Genomic DNA, 20,305 nt, shown 5'->3' with positions numbered 1-20,305 from the left:
GGGGGGGGGGGGGGGGATGGGCTCTGACTACCCTGGCCCTCGCCTGCACTCCTCAAGGCTGAGGAAATTAAATCTCAGCACACTGTTTTGGAAGCCTTGATCCAGAAAGGGAGGTAATTCTGAGGTAATTTTTAATCAAATTACCTTTTGAAATTCTAAGCAAAAGTTGTAATTATTACAGCATCATTTATTTTTCTCCACATAATTCTTTCCCACCACTGACTTACCCCCCCGAACACCAGAAGAGAGAGAGAAGAAATTGGAGTAGGTGGGATGGGAGGGCCCAGGGGGCAACATTCTGAAAAGAATGACAAGTGCATTCCACAGATCACAAGTTGTGCATTCCACAAGATCACAATAAAATGAACCATGTTCCCTTACTGTAGGGTTGGCAGAACTGTAAAGGTTAATTTTATTTGCTTTCTTTTGAATAGGTAGTAGATTCACATGGTTTAAATTTAAAAGATGAGAAAAGAGAGTAAGGAGGGGCGCCTGGGTAGCTCAGTCGGTTGAGTGACTCTGGACTTCGGTTCAGGTCATGATCTCATGGTTCGTGGGTTCCAGGCCCATGTAAGACTCTGCACTGACAAGCACAAAGCCTGTTTAGGATTATCTCTCCCCCTCCCAACTCGTGCGTGCTCTCTCTCTCTCTCTCTCTCAAAAATGAATAAACATTAAAAAAAAAAAAAAACTTTAAAAAAAAAAGAAAGAAAAAAGAGAGTATGGAAAGAAAATTTTCACTCTTGCCCCATCCCCCAGTTACTGGGCCACAATCCCTTCGGAGGCTCTAGAGGAGAATCCACTCCTTGCCTCTTCCAGCTTCTGATGGCTGTGGGCATTCCTTGGCTTGTAGCCATGTCACTCTAGTCTCTGCCTCCATGGTCCACTGCCTCCTCCTCTTCTGTCAGAGTGTCAAATCCCTCTGCTCCCTTCTCATGAGGATACATGTGACAGCATTCAGGGCCCACTGGGCTAATCCAGGATAACCCCCAACTCAAGATCCTTAATCTAATCAATCTGCGAAACCCCTGATGCCATATAGGTAACACCCACTGGCTCCAGGGATCAGGACCTGCTGCTATCTATGGGGTAAAGAAAGGGGGGAGGATTTTTCAGCCTACCACACAAAGTAACCACACCAAGTCAGCAGAAGTCACAGTTGCCCCCGCCATTTCCCTGTTGTATTATCTGCTGCTCTGCTCATGAATCCCATAACTGCGATTGGCAGCAGCTTCCCTGTCCCTACCAGGCCATCAGTAAAAGCTGCTGCCATGGTGGCCTCTTTGAACCTGGAGGCTTAGAAAATTGGGAGATTAGATGAAACGTGGCAGATCTAGAAAATCGGAAGCTGCATTTTTTCAATATGTAGTTTCTTTTTTAATATTCATTTATTTTGGGGAGAGTGCAAGTGGGGGAGGGGCAGGCAGAGAGAGGGGGACAGAGGATCCAAAGCCTGCTCTGCTCTGACAGGCTGACAGCAGTGAGCCCAACGCGGGGCTTGAACTCACGAACTGTGAGATCATGACCTGAGCCAAAGTCAGATGCTCAACCGACTTAGCCACCCAGGTGCCCCTCAATATATAGTTTTAACACACATAATACCACATATCACCTCTCCTTGGTAATGCTCATCGAATATTCCATAGGTTCCCCCATATTTCCAGTCCCCCGGCAGTTAGGCAGGGTCATACGACCAGTATGGACCAATGAACTATGAGCAAAATGACTCTATCACTTCTAGGCAAAAACACTGAAGAGTGAATGCTGATTCTCTTCCCTGCCATGGCAACCTGGAAGTCATGAGTCCCCCTAAATGGCTACAAGATGGTTGGGGCCCCTATCAGCCCAAGCCCCTGAGTGTCTGTATAGAGAAAGACAGACATTCTCCACCCTGACTCTGATTGGATATGATATGTGAGCAACAAATAAATCTTGGTTGTGTTAAGCCACTGAGATTGCTAAATTGGCTGCTATTCTAGGTAATAAGCTGGTAAATACAGTAAGTAGGAAGATGCATACTCAAGAGACTGCAGGGGCGCCTGGGTGGCTCAGTCGGTTGAGCGTCCGACTTCGGCTCAGGTTGTGATCTCACGGTTTGTGAGTTTGAGCCCCGCATCGGGCTCTGTGCTGACAGGTCAGAGCCTGGAGCCCGCTTCTGCTTCTGTGTCTCCCTCTCTCTCTGCCCCTAACCCACTCGCATTCTGTCTCTGTCAAAAATAAATAAACATTAAAAAAAATTTTTTTTTTTTTTTAAAGAGAGACTGCAGCAGCACACAGTGGTGACAGCGATCATTTTCTCAGGTTGGCTGTGGTTAAAACGCCCCAGTCCTACAGCTAAAGTACTGTGTCTCTCCTCTAGCCACACAGGAGCAGGAGTGCCCCACCTGTTGCCAAGGCCTGCCGAAGGGGCCTATCAAGCGGCAGACTCACCACAGTGGTCTTGCAAGGGCCCTCCCAGCAATAAAACCCTCACATTCCACTAAATTAAGAAAAGCAAAAATGCCAATTGTGCCAAAAATACCAGCACGTGTTCTAATTATTTCCACCAGGAGCCAAAGTTGTTCGGATTAAAAAGGAGGAAATCGAAATGGTGTAGAATAAACTGTCGGTAAGGGAATTTCAAAGAGGTAAACTCCTTTGTAATGAGGCCCTCTGGGCTCTTCCTGCCCACCCCCCCCAAGTCAGATGCAGTTTATCCAGAATTCTCTGCCAAAGGGATGAATCAGTGAGAAACCCCAGGCATCCCTCCTTCACCCAGGACTATGCCAAGGCAGTCTCCAACAACAAACACGACAAAGCCTGCCAAAACTCCCCATGTTTCCAAATGGCATTCTCGCCAAAGCCACCACCACCAACTGCTGGAAAACGGAGTACTGTTTTACTGAGTGCTAGCTACAGCCAACAAGTGGGTACTTCCAAAAGGTTACTTCTATAAAAAACAAACGGGAAAAAAGAACTAAAGAAGACACCGAGGGACACCATATTCCACTGAAGCCCATTTTGATTTCTTTTGAGGCCCAAACACAGAAGTTCGTGAATTCATGGCTAATAAAAATATTCACCACCTGTTGGAGCCTTTCAACGCTGGGCACTGTGCTAAGCACTTTACAGACATCACCTCATTGAATCCTTTTCTAGAGGGCTATGAAGTGTGCATTTCCCCTAATATCTCCATTTTCCAGGTGATGAAACTGAGCCTGAAAATTTAAACATCTTTTCCAAGGTCACACAACTGAGATTATAGTGGCATGTGTAAGGAGACCCAGCTCCCCTGGGCTTTGAAGCTCTAAGAAACATTTAAAGATGCTAACGATTTTGATGGCAACGTTCGCTGTGAACGTGAAATGATGTGTGTCAATCTTTCGGTCTCCATGGTTTATGTGTTACAGCAGCATTTTTCAAACTGTCAGTTCTTAACCCGTTAATGGATCAAAACTGGCCTTTTTTTTTTTTTTCTTCCAGAAATTGAATAGCAAACATCAGAGTGCAAAGTACAGTTCTATGAAATTTTTGCTTTGGTTACATATAATTGTACCTTAAGTTACAACGTAAAACATATTCCTTCCTGTAGGTACTGGAGCACCACAGCAATTGCTGGCTAGCATCAGTCATTCAACTGATCCCCCATGATAGCAGGCACATCTGTCCAGAGGTTCCAAAAGGGAGCAGACGCTTTCAGTACTAACCAGTTCTACCGCTCGCCCTCCCACCCTGACAAAACCCATTTGGCCATTAACTATGCTCTGTGGGGTAAAGGTAAGTCTCTGCGTACCACCTGCTCATCTTCTTTCGTCAACATTTTATTATGAAACATGTCAAGCAGGGAGCAAATTCACTTTAAATATACTTGCTTATCACCTATTAACCTCTCTACGCATCTATTACTTTTTGTATTTTGATTGATTTTTAAATGTTTGCTTATTTTTGAGAGAGGGAGAGAGAGAGCACATAAGCAGGGGAGGGATAGAGAAAGAGACAGAGACAGAATCTAAAGCAGGCTCCGGGCTCTGAGCCGTCAGCACAGACCCTGACACTGGGCTCGAACCCAAGAACGGTGAGATCATGACCCGAGCCAAAGTTGGACGCTCAACCAACTGAGCCATCCAGGCGCCACCATAGGCACAGAGTTCCAGATTTGCAGGATGAAAATATCTTTTTTCTTTTTTTTAAAGAGGGAAATGCACTTGTCTCTAAAAACTTCAAAGTGCTTATCATCAACTAGAGTTCAATATTTGTTTCCTTTTTTTATGTAAACTTCACATGCAATGAAATGCATAAACCCTAAGTGTACATTCACGGAGTTTTGACAAATGCATAGCCTCTATAATCTAAACTCCTATAGAGATGCAGAGCATTCACATCACCCCAGAGATGTGAATTTTTTATTATTTTATTATCTTTATTCTAGTTGTTATTTTACTGTTTTTGTTATCTCCTTCTCTTATTTCCCAGACCCATCAGACACTTAGCATGTACTCAACAGATGTTTGTCCAGTATGACGTAAATAACTTTGATCGAACTCAAGAGCCTGGGATGGCCACTCCACAGGCACAAGAAGCCTTCTGGTTCTTCTGGACCCTTAAGGGATAATTGAAGCACACCATCAAAAACATCCATTCAATTGGACCCTTGTATTATACCATACACAAAAATGAACTCAAAAATGGACTATAGACCTCAAACTATGAAACTCCTAAAAGAAAACATAGGGAAATAACTTCATGACATTGGACTTGGCCAATGATTTTTTGGATGACACCAAGAGCAGAGACACCAAAAGACAAATGGGAAGATATCAAACTTAAACACTTTTGTGCATCAGAAGACACAGTCTGTGAGCAGAGTGAAAAGGCAAACTACAGAATGGGGGACGTTATTTCCAAATTATATATCTGATAAAGGGTCAAAATCCAGGATACACGAAGAATTCCTACAACTCAACAACAAAAATCAAATTACCTAATTAAAAAATTAGCAAAGGACATGGAGTGTCTGGGTGGCTCAGTCGGTTAAGTGTCTGACTTCAGCATAGGTCATGATCTTGAGGTTCACTGAGTTCAAGCCCTCTCTGCACTAGCAGCACAGAGCCCGCATTGGATTCTGTGTCTCCCTTTCTCTCTGCCCCTCCCCGGCTCATTCTCTGTCTCTGTCAAAAATAAAAATAAACACTAAAAAAAAAAAAAAAAAAAAAAAAAATGAATGGATAGGGGCGCCCAGGTTGCTCAGTTGGTTAAGCAACCGACTTCGGCTCAGGTCATGATCTCACAGTTTGTGAGCTTGAGCCCCGCATCGGGCTCTGTGCTGACAACTCAGAGCCTGGAGCCTGCTTCAGATTCTGTGTCTCTTCTCTCTCTACCCCTCCCCTGCTCACGCTCTGTGTCTGTCTGTCTCTCAATAATGAATAAATGTTAAAGAAATAAAAATTTATAAAAAATAAAAACAATGAATGGATAAACAAAATGTGGTGTATACATACAATGGAGAGTTATTCAGCCTTGCCAAGGAAGGAAACCTGTCACATGCTACAAGATGGATAAACCTTGAGGACATTATACTACGTGAAATAATTCAGCCACAAAAAGACAAACGCTGTATGATTTCCCTTTTATGATATCTAAAGTAGTCAACCTCATAGAAACAGAAAGTAGAACGGTGGTTATCAGGGGCTAGGGGGACAGGAGAAAGAGGAATTATTGTTCCATAGGCACAGAGTTTCAGATTTGCAGGATGAAAATGTTCTGGAGATCTATTTCACAACAACATGAATATACCTAACACTACTGAAATGTACATATAAAAATGATTAAAATGGTACATTTTACGGGTTTTTTTTTTAATCAAAATTTAAAAAAAAAAAAAAAAAAGGCAGCGGTGGGATTCAAACCTACCAGAGACTGGAGCCAGAGCCTCAGACCACTGAGCCATGCTGGCAAATGGGGGGAAAATGGTGCTGGCCCTGTCATTAATTAACTAGGTAACTTATTCTGCTTTACCTCAAAAGGATTTAAGGTGATTGCTCTTGTGATGTGCACCAAGAAGAACCTGATTCAAATTCAATACCACAGGGACAATTAAGAAAATAGGGGCACATCGGCGGCTCAGTTGGTTAAGCATCCGACTTTGGCTCAGGTCATGATCTCACGGTTCATGAGTTCAAGCCACATGTTGGGCTCTGTGCTAACAGCTCAGAGCCTGGAGCCTGCTTCAGATTCTGTGTCTCCTTCTCTCTCTGCCCCTCCCCTGCTCCTACTCTGTCTCTGTCTCTCAAAAATGAACGGACATTAAAAAAATTAGGGGCGCCTGGGTGGCTCAGTCGGTTAAGCGTCCGACTTCGGCTCAGGTCATGATCTCGCGGTTGGTGAGTTCAAGCCCCGCGTCGGGCTCTGTGCTGACAGCTCAGAGCCTGGAGCCTGTTTCCAGATTCTGTGTCTCCCTCTCTCTCTCTGACCCTCCCCCGTTCATGCTCTGTCTCTCTCTGTCTCAAAAATAAATAAACGTTTAAAAAAAAAAAAATTAAAATAGGGGCGCCTGGGTGGCTCAGTCGGTTAAGCGGCCGACTTCGGCTCAGGTCATGATCTCGCGGTCTGTGAGTTCGAGCCCCGCGTCGGGCTCTGTGCTGACAGCTCAGAGCCTGGAGCCTGTTTCAATTCTGTGTCTCCCTCTCTCTGACCCTCCCCCGTTCATGCTCTGTCTCTCTCTGTGTCAAAAATAAATACACGTTAAAAAAAAATTAAAAAAAAATTAAAATTAAATAGAAAAAGAAAAGAAAAGAAAAATATAAAGGCACGTGGGTGGCTCAGTCAGTTAAGTGTCCGACTTTGGCTCAGGTCATGATCTCATGGTCCATCAGTTCAGGTCCTGTGTCAGGCTCTGTGCTGACAGCTCAGAGCCTGGAGCCTGCTTCAGATTCTGTCTCTCTCTCTCTGCCCCTCCCCCACTCACACTCTGTCTGTCTCTCTCTCTCTCCCTCTCTCAAAAATAAATAAACATTAAAAAATTTGAAAACAAAAAAAGAGAAAAGAAAAATATATAAACAGCCAACGACTGAATGTTTTTACTGGATAGTTGACTTGATAAAGCTAAATGAACTATACAAACATACAAGAGAACATACGAGAACAGAGAACCATCTGAAATAGTTATTACACACACATTATATATTTTATACACTTATATGCATATGCACATCTATACATATGTAATTATAACAAAGCTATATTAAAAATAAGAACAATATCACAATGTATAATACAACATAAGAAAATGTTGTATTAATTCAAATCCCAATAACTCTTTTTCCTATTAAATTATCTTTTAAAAATGTTTTCTATTCTATTTCTTTCCAGTTTTACTGAGACATGACTGATATATAACATTGCATTAGTTTTAGGTGTACAACACAACAATTTGCTCTATGTATATACTGCGAAATGATTGCCACAGTAAGTTTAATTAACATCCATCACCTCACAGTTACAAGTATTTTTTAAGATGAGAACTTTTAAGATCTACTCTCTTTGTAACTTTTCGGTACTGCAGTAACACAGTACCGTTGACTATAGTCACCATGCTGTACGTTACATCCCCAGAACTACTGATCATGTAACTGGAAGTTTGTACCTTTTGACACGTTCACCCACATTTCTCCTACCCCCACGCCCCTCCTCTGGCAACCATCAAACTGTTCTATCTATAAAGTTTGGCCTTTTGGGACTCCATAGATAAGATTATAGAGTATTTCTTTTTTAAGTTTACTTATTTATTTTGAGAGAGAACACGAGCATGGGAGAGTCAGAGAGAGAGAGAGAGCAAGAGAGAATCCCCAGCAGGCTCCTCACCGTCAGCGTGCAGGCGGACCCAGGGCTCCCACCCACAAACCGCAAGATCATGACCTGAGCACTAACCGAGAGTTAGACACTTAACCGATTGAGCCACCCAGGTGTCCCAAGATATACAGTATTTATCTTTCTTTGTCTGACCTATTTCACTTAGCAAAATGCCCTCAAGGTCCATTCATGTTGTCACAAACGGCAAGACTTCCTTCTTTTTTATGAACAAATAATATTCCATTATACATGCCACATTTTCTTCATTCGTTCATCTGTCAATGGACACACATTGTTTCCAAGTCTTGGCTGTTGTAAATAATGCTGCAACAAACACGGGGGTGCAGGTGTATTTCTGACATAATAACTTCAAATTATCTTTAAACTGGAATAGGATTTTAAGGGTTCAATTTATTTAAAAAAATTTTTTTTAATATTTCTTTTTGAGAGAGAGAGAGACAGAGTGCGAGCGAGAAAGGGGCAGGGAGAGAAGGAGACACAGAATCTGAAGCAGGCTCCAGGCTCCGAGCTGTCAGCACAGTCCAACACTCAAATGACTGAGTCACCCAGGCACCCCAGTTATCGGCAACTTTAGGACTTTATACTGTGTAGGCATGAAAAGGAATAAGGTGCATTACTGAGCTTTGATGTGAAACATTCTTCAAGATGTATAGGGGCGCCTGGGTGGCGCAGTTGGTTAAGCGTCCGACTTCAGCCAGGTCACGATCTCGCGGTCCGTGAGTTCGAGCCCCGCGTCGGGCTCTGGGCTGATGGCTCAGAGCCTGGAGCCTGTTTCCGATTCTGTGTCTCCCTCTCTCTCTGCCCCTCCCCCGTTCATGCTCTGTCTCTCTCTGTCCCAAAATAAATAAAAAACGTTGAAAAAAAAATTTTTTTTAAGATGTATAGATGTAGAACAGTACATAATCATGCTATAATTGTGTGAATGTATGTGTATGCACGCATGCACGTTCTGGAAGGCTACTTCAAGAAACTGGTAACACCAGTTGCTGCCTCTAGAAAGAGAGCCTGGGAACCTGATGCAGGATGGAAACCCACTTTTTACTTTCAATTCCTTTTGTACTGTTAAATGCTTGACTGTGTGCACATATTATTTTTCCAATTTAAAAACACTTTTTTTTTTTAAGAAAAAGTAAAAAGCATGCCCAAATAGAAGAGCAATCACCATGACGGAGTTGTCAGCAGCTTGAACCAGCCAGCACAACCCCAGGAGCGCCACAAAGGGCACACCCTTCCTACCCCAAGCTTTCAGACTTAAATGTATAACGCATTTCCAATCACATTTCTAACAGGCACAGAGAGTGTAATAATACATGGTGTAATAAAAATTTCCAACAAACTGCACATCAATGTTCACCACATTACCTAGAATGTCTTTTATATCCCTACAAGAGTTTTCCCCACAACAATAAGTTAAATGGGAAAAATACCAGAATTTTTAAAACAAATCTTGATTTTTCTTGTGCACTTTAATTACCTTTAAAAAAATCCATACCAAAAAAAATCCATACCATTCATATCTTTTTATCTTCCAATCTAGATCAATGAGAATAAATAAAAACAGATTATGGGCCCACTCAAGTATCAAGCATCTTTCTCTAAATATACATGTACTAATTAATCCACAACAACTAAATGCAGTAAGTTTTGCTATTTTCACCACTTATAAAATGAGGAAACTGAAGGAAAGAGAAGTCATTTGTTCATGCCACACAGCTAATAAATGGTAGATTAATAATAAATATTCATAGACCACCTGGGCGGCTCAGTCGGTTGAGCATCTGACTCTTGATTTTGGCTCAAGTCACGATCACAGGGTGGTGGGCTGGAGCCCTGCATCAGGCTCCACATTGAGCATGCACCCTGCTTGAAATTCCTTCCCTCTTGCCCCTCCCCTGCCCACACACTCTCCCACTCCCTCTCTCTCTCTCTCTCTCTCTCTCTCTATATATATACACACACACACACACACACACACACACACACACATATATAATATTAGTAATAATTATTATAATAACTGGGTGGCTCAGTTGGTTAAGCGTCCGACTTCAGCTCAGGTCATGATCTCACTGTGAGTTCAAGCCCCGCATCAGACTTGCTGCTGTCAGCACAGAGCTGGCTTCGGACCCTCTGTCCCCCTCTCTCTCTGCCCCTCGCCTGCTCACGCTCATTCTCTCTCAAAAATAAATAAATGTTGGGAAAAAAAATTGTTTAAGTAATATATACTCATTGGTTGTGTACTACGTTGAGTCCTGGCTGGGATCTATGTATTTCCTTATTGCTGTAATCAATGTATACTTGTTACTTTATGTTCCTCCGTTGATATTACTGTGCTTACTCATGCCTGTGTTTGGATGGCGATTTCTTTAGAATATGTGGCAGGATATGGAATAGTGATAAATAGAAAGGCCCTGGGAGTTGAGGATTGGCTATGCAGGACTGGGCTCTCTCACGGGAGGTTTAAAGAAGCCGCTATTATGCTGCTGGACGTCTTCTCCCTATGACCACAGGCACTGGGCTGCCCGTGCTCCTTTACTCCCCACTTAGTAGACAGGAGCATGCACTTCTCTCCCTTGCCTGAGTAAAATGGGGCTCTACCTCCTAACTGCACAGCATAGTTTCTCCTCTGTCATTTCTCTGTCCTCTATTTTAACAACATGGGCACCAGATCCACATTTTCTCTTTACAAATAGGGACGAGTGATCTTCTACAAAGGAACAACCAAATTCTTGACTATACATCCAAGGGTCACAGTACCTGCTCTGCCAGGACAAGGGGCTATTCACCATATATAAATCCATCAAACATCAGAGTGTGTTTCTGTGAAAATCACAGGCAATTAACAAATAACCCTGACCTTCTCCGTCAGGCATAATAATCAGTCCCATTTTCAACCCAAATACATGAATTAAGTGCACTGTAGTAGAACCTGAGTATCTTGCTAGGAACTCTGTCCTGCTAGTGTGACTTAGTAGAGATGGATTCTAAAACCTAAGGAAGAAACGATTATGGTGCTTTGGCAACGTGGCAGTGTGTGTAGGGGGGCCGAGGGGGCTAACTTTCGAGATGAGGAAATCGAGATCCATTCAACAAACAAATGAAGACAGAATGGTGTTATGAACCCCCACGTACCCAGTCCCATCAACCATCAGCTCATAGCTAATTCTTCCATACACACACCTGCATCCTCGTCCCTCCACAGGTATTATTTTGAAATAAATCCCAGGTGTGGGCATGTATCTCGGAACCCTTTCTTGTCCTCCCTGCCTGGTGGGTCAAACAAATGTTCATGAAGAGAGTCAGGAAATGTCCAAGGCCTCGATCTGAGTCTCCTGAGACAGGTCCGTACAAGCCAGGGCAATCCAACGTCCTGTAGTAAGGCTGGGATGACAATCTATTACTTGGCTGTGATTCTAAGTCCATGAGCACATTAATTCATTCATCATGCAATAAGACTTATGAGTGCCTACTGTATGCCAGACTCTATAGAGCCACAGAGAGGTCTAGAAAGAGGAATTACAGATAGAACTATAGTTATATAAGATGTTAACTGGAGAAAGCTCAATGAAGGGTACACTAGAACTTTCTATGCTATTTCCGCAACCTCTTGTGAGTCCGAAGTTGTTTCAAAATAAAAAGTTTTTTTAAAAAAGATACAAGTTTGGGGACGCTTGGCTGGCTCAGTACATACAGCATCTGACTCTTGACCGCAGGATCATGAGTTTGAGCCCCATGTTGGGCACAGAGATCATTTTTTAGAAAAAGATACAATTTCAAGCTTTGAGCTTCTGAGTTTGTGAACACGTGGAGATTTGGCCCTTTCTCCATATATTGCCCTATGTATTTCTTCATCTGGCTGTTGATTTGTATCCTTTATCACATCCTTCAATAAACTGGTAAACCCGAGAAGGAGGAGGAGAAGAAAAAGAAAGACTGTAACTTAGTCTAAAAATTTTTTTTAATTTAGTAAAAAGGTAAGACATGCTATCTCCAACAACCTTACCCATATAAACTCAAATATAAAATGTAGAAAGTGGTAAATGCTGTAATCAACTACATGAAGTTCAGCAAAAGAAGGTAAGTTTTCCTTCACCTAGGGAACTATGGAAGGCTTCTTTGAAAAAGTGGCAATTTAATTTGTCATGGAAAGACCAGCACAAGCAAAGGCAGGAAAGTACTGGGTAAACCTAGAGACGTAAAAGCAGCTACGTTTAAGAAGATGGAAAGGTAAATTGGAGCCTGAAGTTTATGTGATGGCAATGATCATGGGCACCATTTATTAAAGTGACTATGAGGTTGGTGCATTAAATACACCACGTCATGTTATAGGTACATATGTACCCAGGAAAGGAGCCAAGGGATCATATTATTAACAGTGGTGATCCCAAAAGGAAGAGGGAAATTGGCAAGTAGAGGATTGTAAGGGTAGGAATCCATTTTTCACCATAAACATCCATGAATAGTTGAATTTTTCACAACGGGAATGTATTCAAGTACTAACCATGTGATTTTTAAAAAGTTTTTATTTAATTTTTTTCAATGTTTATCTTTTATTTTTATTTTTTTAAGTTTATTTATTTATTTTGAGAGAGACAGGGAGAGCTCAGGGGAGAGGGCAAGGGCAGAGACAGGGAGAGAGAGAGAGAATCTCAAGCAGATTCTGTCCATGCAGTCAGTACTCAGAGCCTGATGTGGGGCTCGAACTCATGCAACCATGAGATCATGACCTGAGCTGAGATCAAGAGTCTGATGCTTAACCCACTGAGCCACCCAGGCGCCCCAATGTTTACTTATTTTTGAGGGCGTGATCAGGGGAGGGGCAGAGAGAGAGGGAGAGGGAATCCCAAGCAGGCCCCGCACCATCAGTGCAGAGGGCTCAAACCCATGAAACGTGAGGTCATGACCTAAGCCGAAACCAAGAGGTGGACACTTAACCAACTGAGCCACCCAGGGGCCCCTATTTATTTATTTTGAGAGAGAGAGCAAGCACAAGATGGGGAGGGGCAGAGAGAGGGAGAGACACAATCCCAAGCAGGCTCTGCATTGCCAGCAAAGAGCCTGACACAGGGCTCAAACTCATGAACCGTGATCCAAGAGCCAAGGTCAATAAGTTGGATGCTTAATCAACTGAGCCACCCAAGCCAAGTCAGAAAAAGCACAGAATCAGAAAAGCACCATGGCACTCAGAGAACAGGAGCCTCGTCTGGTTGCAAAGTGAGATGTGTAGCGGGAAGGGCGGGGTGGTGAACGTGGGAATTATGGCTGGGTGTGTACACAGAAGCCTTACAGTGAAGCTGATGGCTTATGATAGACAAGTTACAGCCTTTTTTTTTTTTTTTTTTTTTTTTTTTTGAGAGAGAGAGCAAGCGCATGAGCAGGGGAGGGGCAGACAGAGGATCCGACACAGGCTCTGAGTTGACAACACAGAGCCCGACGCAGAGCTCAAACTCATGAGCTGAGAAATCATGCCCTGAGCTGAAAGTCGGACACTTAACCTACTGAGCCACCCAGGTGCTCCTCAAGTTACAGCTTTAAAGGCAAAGGGAACCCATTAAAGATTTGGCAACAGGTGGATTCATTCATTCGATAAGCATTTCTTAAGAGGTTACTATGTGCTGGGCATGGTGCCAGAACCGTGAGCTGGGAAGTGGCCTAGCAGGCTGTGGGAATATGCATCAGGCAGGAGTTTATGGGATGGCTGGAGTGTGCAAACAGTCAGGAGGCTATGACACAGGCAAGACACATGGAAGGCCCAAACTAGTAGATGATAGGAGTGAAATGGAATGAAATGAAATGAAATGATAGGAGATAGATGCCAGAAGCCTTCAGCAAGACCCTGCCACTGGCTGGCAGTGAGGGGCAGAGAATCGGGCTACAAGGATGAGAGCAGATGCCCAGCACTGGACAGACATTCATCACTGTCCCAAACCTCCTGGAGAGATGTATGAGGCAGAGGAACCAGGCTGTCCCTAAACTGAAAAATCTCACTACAAGAGATGGCCACTCTGAACCATTCTCTTCATTTTCCTAACAGATGGAAAGACAGAAATCATCTTTTCAGAGTGAAATTATGTAAAGAATTGCATCAACACTTTCTTCAGTGTCCATGTTCATTACCCTCTAATTAAGGACCTCAGTTCTGTTGTGACTGTGAAGAAACCATCTGCATTTTGGTCTGAGCCGAGGCACTCCAAGTCAGGACCATTGGGCTGGCTTCTCTTCACCAACTGCTAAGGAATATGCTTTTAGAAGATTACCATGTTCAGTGGACATACAATTACAAGTACAGAGACCCACAATCTGTGGTTACAAGTCTCACTACTAAAAAACTTCCAAGGGGGCGCCTGGTGGCTCAGTCGGTTGAGCGTCCGACTTCAGCTCAGGTCAGGATCTCTCAGTTCGTGAGTTCGAGCCCTGTGTCGGGCTCTGTGCTGAAAGCTCAGAGCCTGGAGCCTGTTTCAGATTCTGTGTCTCCCTCTCTCTGCCCCTTCCCTGCTCTGTCTCTCTCTGTCTCTCAAAAATGAATAAACGTTAAAAAAATTTTTTTTTAAATTAAAAATAAAATTAAAAAATAAATAAAAAACTTCCAAGAGATAAGAGCAATAGAAATCCAAACTGATCAGCACCTGCCCTTCCAGGCCACCTGACTGTCCACATCAGGTGGATCCCCTTCATCTGCAGGCATAGTGATCTCTCCCAGCACCTTCACCACCGCCTCAAACAACACAAATCCATCTAACTACTGTAAGAAAATCAATCTTCTGTTCCCATTCCATATGTAACTCTCTAGATGGGTTCTAGTCCCTTTTTATTTAATTGGCAATTCATTAGTAAAAGAATTAAGAAACAGGAAGTGACATCAGGAGACCATCCTCCTCTTCAGACAAGATTATCTCATAAAATGGATGTCATTTCTTTTCTGTAATGGCATTTTATCATTTTGATGTCAAAAATGTTTTTGCCTGCAAAGCCACTCAAAATTAATTTCAAAAGAACGATATTTTCAAAAGTGAGGTATTTCATGTTAATATCATTATTTGCTATTTTTTTAAGTTTATTTGAGAGAGGAGAGAAAGTGTGTGTGTGCATGTGCATACTCATTAAGTAGTGGAGGGGCAGAGAGAGAAAGAGAATCCCAAAGAGGCTCTGTGCTGTCTGCGCACAGCCCCACATGGGGCTCGATCCCACAAACTGAGAGATCACGACCTGAACCAAAATCAAGAGAAAGACACTTGGGGAGCCTGGGTGGCTCAATCAGTTAGGCCTCTGGCTTTCGCTCAGGTCACGATCTTGCAGTTCATGAGTTCGAGCCTTGCATCGGGCTCTCTGCTAACAGCTCAGAGTGTGGAGCCTACTTCAGATTCTGTGTCTCCCTCTCTCCTCCTCACCCTGTCTCTCTCTCTCAAAAATAATTAAAAAAAAAAAGAGTCAGACATTTAACCAACTAAGCCATCCAGGCTCTCCTTTATTTGCTATTTTCTAACCACAGGTAAACAGTAAGTCCAGAACTTAGGTTGAGTTATTTTTGCTTAATTACTGTGTACCAGGTTCCCATATGCAAACATCAGGACATAAATGATACTTTTCCCACAAAACTTCCAACAACATACACACAAAAGATTTAATCAATCATAGGGCTATTAAAATATGCAGAAGTTAGGTCTTACTGAAACAAGTTAACTGTCTTATTCTACAGTCAAGGATACAAAACATTTGCAGCACTAAAAGCAGCAATGTTCAACTCCCAGTAATGAGTTACTGACTCCCAACTATCATCAGATAGAAGCTGAATACATGATCACACCATACAAGGCTCCAGATCATGTCACTCACCGCCTTGCACCATCTGTTCCAGGCAATGTGAAACATTCTCATGCCTCTTCCTTTGCACATCTAACCCCCCCATCCTGGCTAACAGCAACCAGACTTTCGAATCTGAGCTCAAGTATCACCACCCTTGGAAAGCCTCACCTTAGGTTCTAAGCATGACTGGGTTTCTCCTATGCCCCTGAAAACAGTCAGTGTTTACCTCTAGCATAGCACATACCACACTGTGACATGATTGTGTATTTATCTGTTTCCCCAGCTAGGAGGGATTGGGGGGGGGGGGGGAGTCTGTCTTTTTAAAAATCACTTTAGTGCCTAATCATGAGGTATTCGATAATGTTTGAATAAATGGTATAATAAATTTCATCATTATTGAGTGCATTGTTGTGTTTGTTGTGTTGATTTAAAGGAACAAACAGGGGGTGCCTGGGTGGCTCAGTCGGTTAAGTGATCAACTCTTGATCTCAGCTCAGGTCATGATCTCATGGTTCATGAGTTCGAGCCCCACATCGGGCTCCACGCTGACAGGGTGGAGCCTGCTTGGGATTCTTTCACTCCCTCTCTCTCTGTGCCTCTCCCATGCTCTCTCTCTCTTTCACTCTCTCACCATGTTGGGTATAGAGATTACTTAAATTTACTAAATTTACTATTTACTAAATAAATAAAAATTAAAAAAAATAAAGATAATATATTAGATGGAGTATAAAAGCTAAAATCATAAAAATTTTAGAAGAAAAATGCAGGAATCATCTTTGTGATTTGCGTACAACTTTCATACACAGGACAAAGTACTTATCATAAAAGAAAATATTGGTAAGTTAGATTTCATCACAATTTAAAACTTTGGTACCTTAGTCCTCCCTTATCCATGGGGGATACATTCCAGACAGACCCCAGTGGATACCTGAAACCACAGATAGTACCCAATCCTATATGTGTTTTTTCTTATACATACGTACCTCTGATAAAGTTTAATTTACCAATTAGGCACAATTAGAGATGAACAACAGTAACTAATTATAAAATCAAACAATTTTTACAATATACTGTGATACAAGTTATGTAATTGCGGTTTCTCTCCCCCTTTCTCTCTCAAAATGTTTTACTGCACTGTACTCATCCTTCTCGTGATGATACGAGATGATAAGCCTCACGTGATGAGATGAAATGAGATGCATGATGTAGGCACTGTGACATAGCGTTAGGCCACTACTGACCTTCTGATGTCAGAAGGAGGCTCATCTACTTCTGGACCGTGGTTGACTGTGGGTAACAGAAACTGCGGGAAGCAACACTGCAGTTGGGAGAGGGGCTACTGTATGTACAACAAAAGACACCATTAAGAAACTGAGTAGGCAAGCCAGTCACTAGAGGAAAACACATGCAAAACATTTATCTGACAAAGGACTGGTATCCAGGATGCATAAAGAGCTCCTGTAATTCAGTAATAAAGACCAAAAGCCCAATTTAAAAAAATATGCTCAGTATTTGAACACTCACATAATATAAATGGCCAATAAATACATGAAAAAACATGATCAATATTCTCATCATCAGGGAAATGAAAATTAAAACCACAATGAGATATTACTATTCACCCAAGATTGGTAACACCAAACATTGGCAAGGATATGAAATAACTGAAACTCTTATACTTCGTGGATGGTGGTACAGCATGGCACGTCCAGTCTGGGAAACAGTGTGGCCATGGGCCCCATGCCCTAGATAGACTTCTGATGGACTAAAACACATGACACAATCAATGAGTTAATGATTTCCTGAAATGAGTTTTCATTAAAGCAAATTTTGTATGACTCGGAAACAGAACTACTAGAGGGCAGAAGGGAAAAGAAAGAGTCAGGAAAGTAATAAAGATCAAAAAACACAAATATAAAAAGGACACAAAGATACAAAAAAGAGAAGAACAAAACCAAAAGCTGTTTCCATGAAAAGATTAATGATATCTTGCCCCTAGTAAGACTCACCAAGGAAAAAAAAAAAGGCAACAAAAATGGGGAGAAGGGTGAACCCAGAAGTCCACATACTCACAGAGATGGGATCCATGGCAGACAAGGCTCTCCACATCAGTGGGGTAAATACTGGACTATTCTACAGTGCTGAGGAAACTGTTATCCACATGAAAAAAACAAATTAGGGGTGCCTGGGTGGCTCAGTCAGTTAAGGGTCTGACTCTTGATTTCTGTTCAGGTCATGATCTCATAGTCATGAGATCGAGCCCTGTGTCAGGCTCAGGTGTAACCTGCTTGGGATTCTCTCTCCCTTCCCTTCTCTCTGCCACCCCACCTCCCGCCCCAAAATCAATAAACATTAAAAAAAAAAAAGAAAAAGAAAAAAAGAAAAAGAGAAAGAAAAAAAATTAGATCTCTCACACTGTAAATAATTTTAGGTAGATTAAAGGCCAAATTCAAAAAATAAAAGTCACATAAATTTTCTAAATACTTTTTCAGTTTTAGGAAAATATTTAAAAATATACAAGAATCCTTATAATGTTAAAGATAGGAGATGTTTTCTTAATAATAATAAAACATGCAAACCATAAAGGACTATACTGATAAATTTGTCTATGCTAAACTGTATAGCTTCTGTACACCAAAAAAACACTATAAAGTCAAAGGCAAGCCACAGTCAGGAAGAAAATATTTGCAACTTACATAATTGACAGAAATCAGTACCCAGGATGTATAATTAATCATTAAGAAAAAAACAGAAATAGGAGCACCTGGGTGGCTCAGCCGGTTGAGCATCCAACTTCGGTTCAGGTCATGATCTCGAGGTTTGTAGGTTTGAGTCCCGCATCGGGCTCTGTGCTGACAGCTCAGAGCCTGGAGCCTGTTACGAATCCTGTGTCTCCCTCTGTCTCTGCCCCTCCCCTGCTCATGCTTTCTCTCTCTGTCTCTGTCTCTGTCTGTCTCTCTCTCTCTCAAAAAATAAATAAATAAAAATAAATTTTAAAAATTAAAAAAAGAAAAAGAAAAAGAAAAAGAAAAAAATAGAAATAGGGGCACCTGGGTGGTTCAGTTGGTTAAGTCCAACCCTTGATTTTGGCTCAGGTCATGATCTCGTGGTTCGTGGGTTCAAGCCCCACGTGGGGCTCCTGGCTGACAGCACGGGACCTGCTTAGGATTCTCTCTCTCCCTTTCTTCCTACCCTCCCTGGCTCTCTCTCTTTCTCTCTCAAAATAAATAAATAAACTAAAAAAAATTTTTAATAGAAAAAAAAGCATAGGATATGAACATACAATTCACAAAGAGGAAATGCATATGGCAAAAAATAATATGAAAAGATGTTCAACTTCACTAGTAATCAGGAAAATGCAAATTAACCACAATAACATGCCATACACTCCCACTAGAACAGCCAAAATTAGAGACTGACAAGACCTAGCGTTAGTGAGGACACAAAGCAACTGGAACTCTCATACACTGTTGGTGGGAGTATAAAATAGTACAACCACTTTAGAAAACAGTTTGTCAGTATCTTAAAAGTTAAATATACATTCTACTCCATGATCCAACAGTTCACTCCTAGGTATTTGTCCAAGAGGAAAAAAAAAATATGTCCATAAAAACTCTTGTACAAGAGTGTCCATAACAGATTTATTTATTACTGAAAAGAAGAAGTGGGGCGCCTGGGTGGCTCAGTCGGTTAAGCATCCAACTTCGGCTCAGGTCATGATCTTGCAGTTTGTGAGTTCGGGCCCGCATCAGGCTCTCTGCCATCAGCACAGAGCCCACTTCAGATCCTCTCTCCCTCATTCTCTCTGCCCTTCCCCCGAGCTTGCTCGTGCACTCTCTCTCTCTCTCTCCCTCTCAAAAATAAACACTGAAAAAAAAAAAAAGAGGAAGCAGGAGTGCCTGGCTGGCTCAGTGGGTGGAGTGTGGGACCCGGGGCCTTGGGCTTATGAGTTTGAGCCCACATTGGGTATAGAGATTACTTAAAAATTAAATCTTAAAAAAAATAAAAAAATAAAAACGAGAAATAGTGCAAATGCCTATTAAGTGAGGAACTGATAAACAAAATGTGGTATATTCATACAATGGAATATTACAAAAAAGAATGATCTTTCCTCAAAAAATTACCCAGAATTACCATATGACCAGCAATTCCATTCCTAGGTATCTACCCCAAAGAAATGAAAACATGTGTTGACACAAAAACTTGCAATATACGAATGCTCATAGCAGCATTATTCATAAAAGAGTGGAAACAACCCACATGCTCATCAACTGATGAATGGATAAACAAAATGGGGCATAACCATACAACAGACTCTTACTCAGCCATAAAGAGGAATGAGGTGCTGATTCATGCTACATACACATTGATGAACCTTGAAAACATTATGCTAAGTGAAAGAAGCCAGACACAAAAGACTCCATTATTGTATAACTGCATTTATATATGTCCAGAACAGGCAAATCCATAGAGACAAAAGTAGATTAATGGCTGTCAGGGGATAGGAGGAGAGGGGAATGAAGAGTGACTACTATCAGATCGGAGGTTTCTTTCTGGGGTGATGAAATGTTCTGGAACAGTGGTGATGGTTACACAATACAGTGACTATAATAAAAACCATCAAATTATACACTTGAAGAAAATGGTGAGTTTT

The 20,305-nt window shown here is 42.0% G+C and overlaps 1 protein-coding gene across 18 annotated transcripts in view; it reads right to left on the bottom strand.

Annotated features, from left to right (window-relative positions):
- Window positions 1-20,305, bottom strand: part of KCNG3 (potassium voltage-gated channel modifier subfamily G member 3) — a 98,488-nt gene that overhangs the window by 56,812 nt on the left and 21,371 nt on the right. The window lies entirely within an intron of this gene.

This window comes from Felis catus, chromosome A3, assembly GCF_018350175.1.
Source record: "Felis catus isolate Fca126 chromosome A3, F.catus_Fca126_mat1.0, whole genome shotgun sequence".
In the NCBI taxonomy this organism is placed as follows: Eukaryota; Metazoa; Chordata; class Mammalia; order Carnivora; family Felidae; genus Felis; species Felis catus.
Note: the sequence above shows the minus strand (reverse complement) of the source record. Positions and strands in the feature narration are given on the sequence as shown.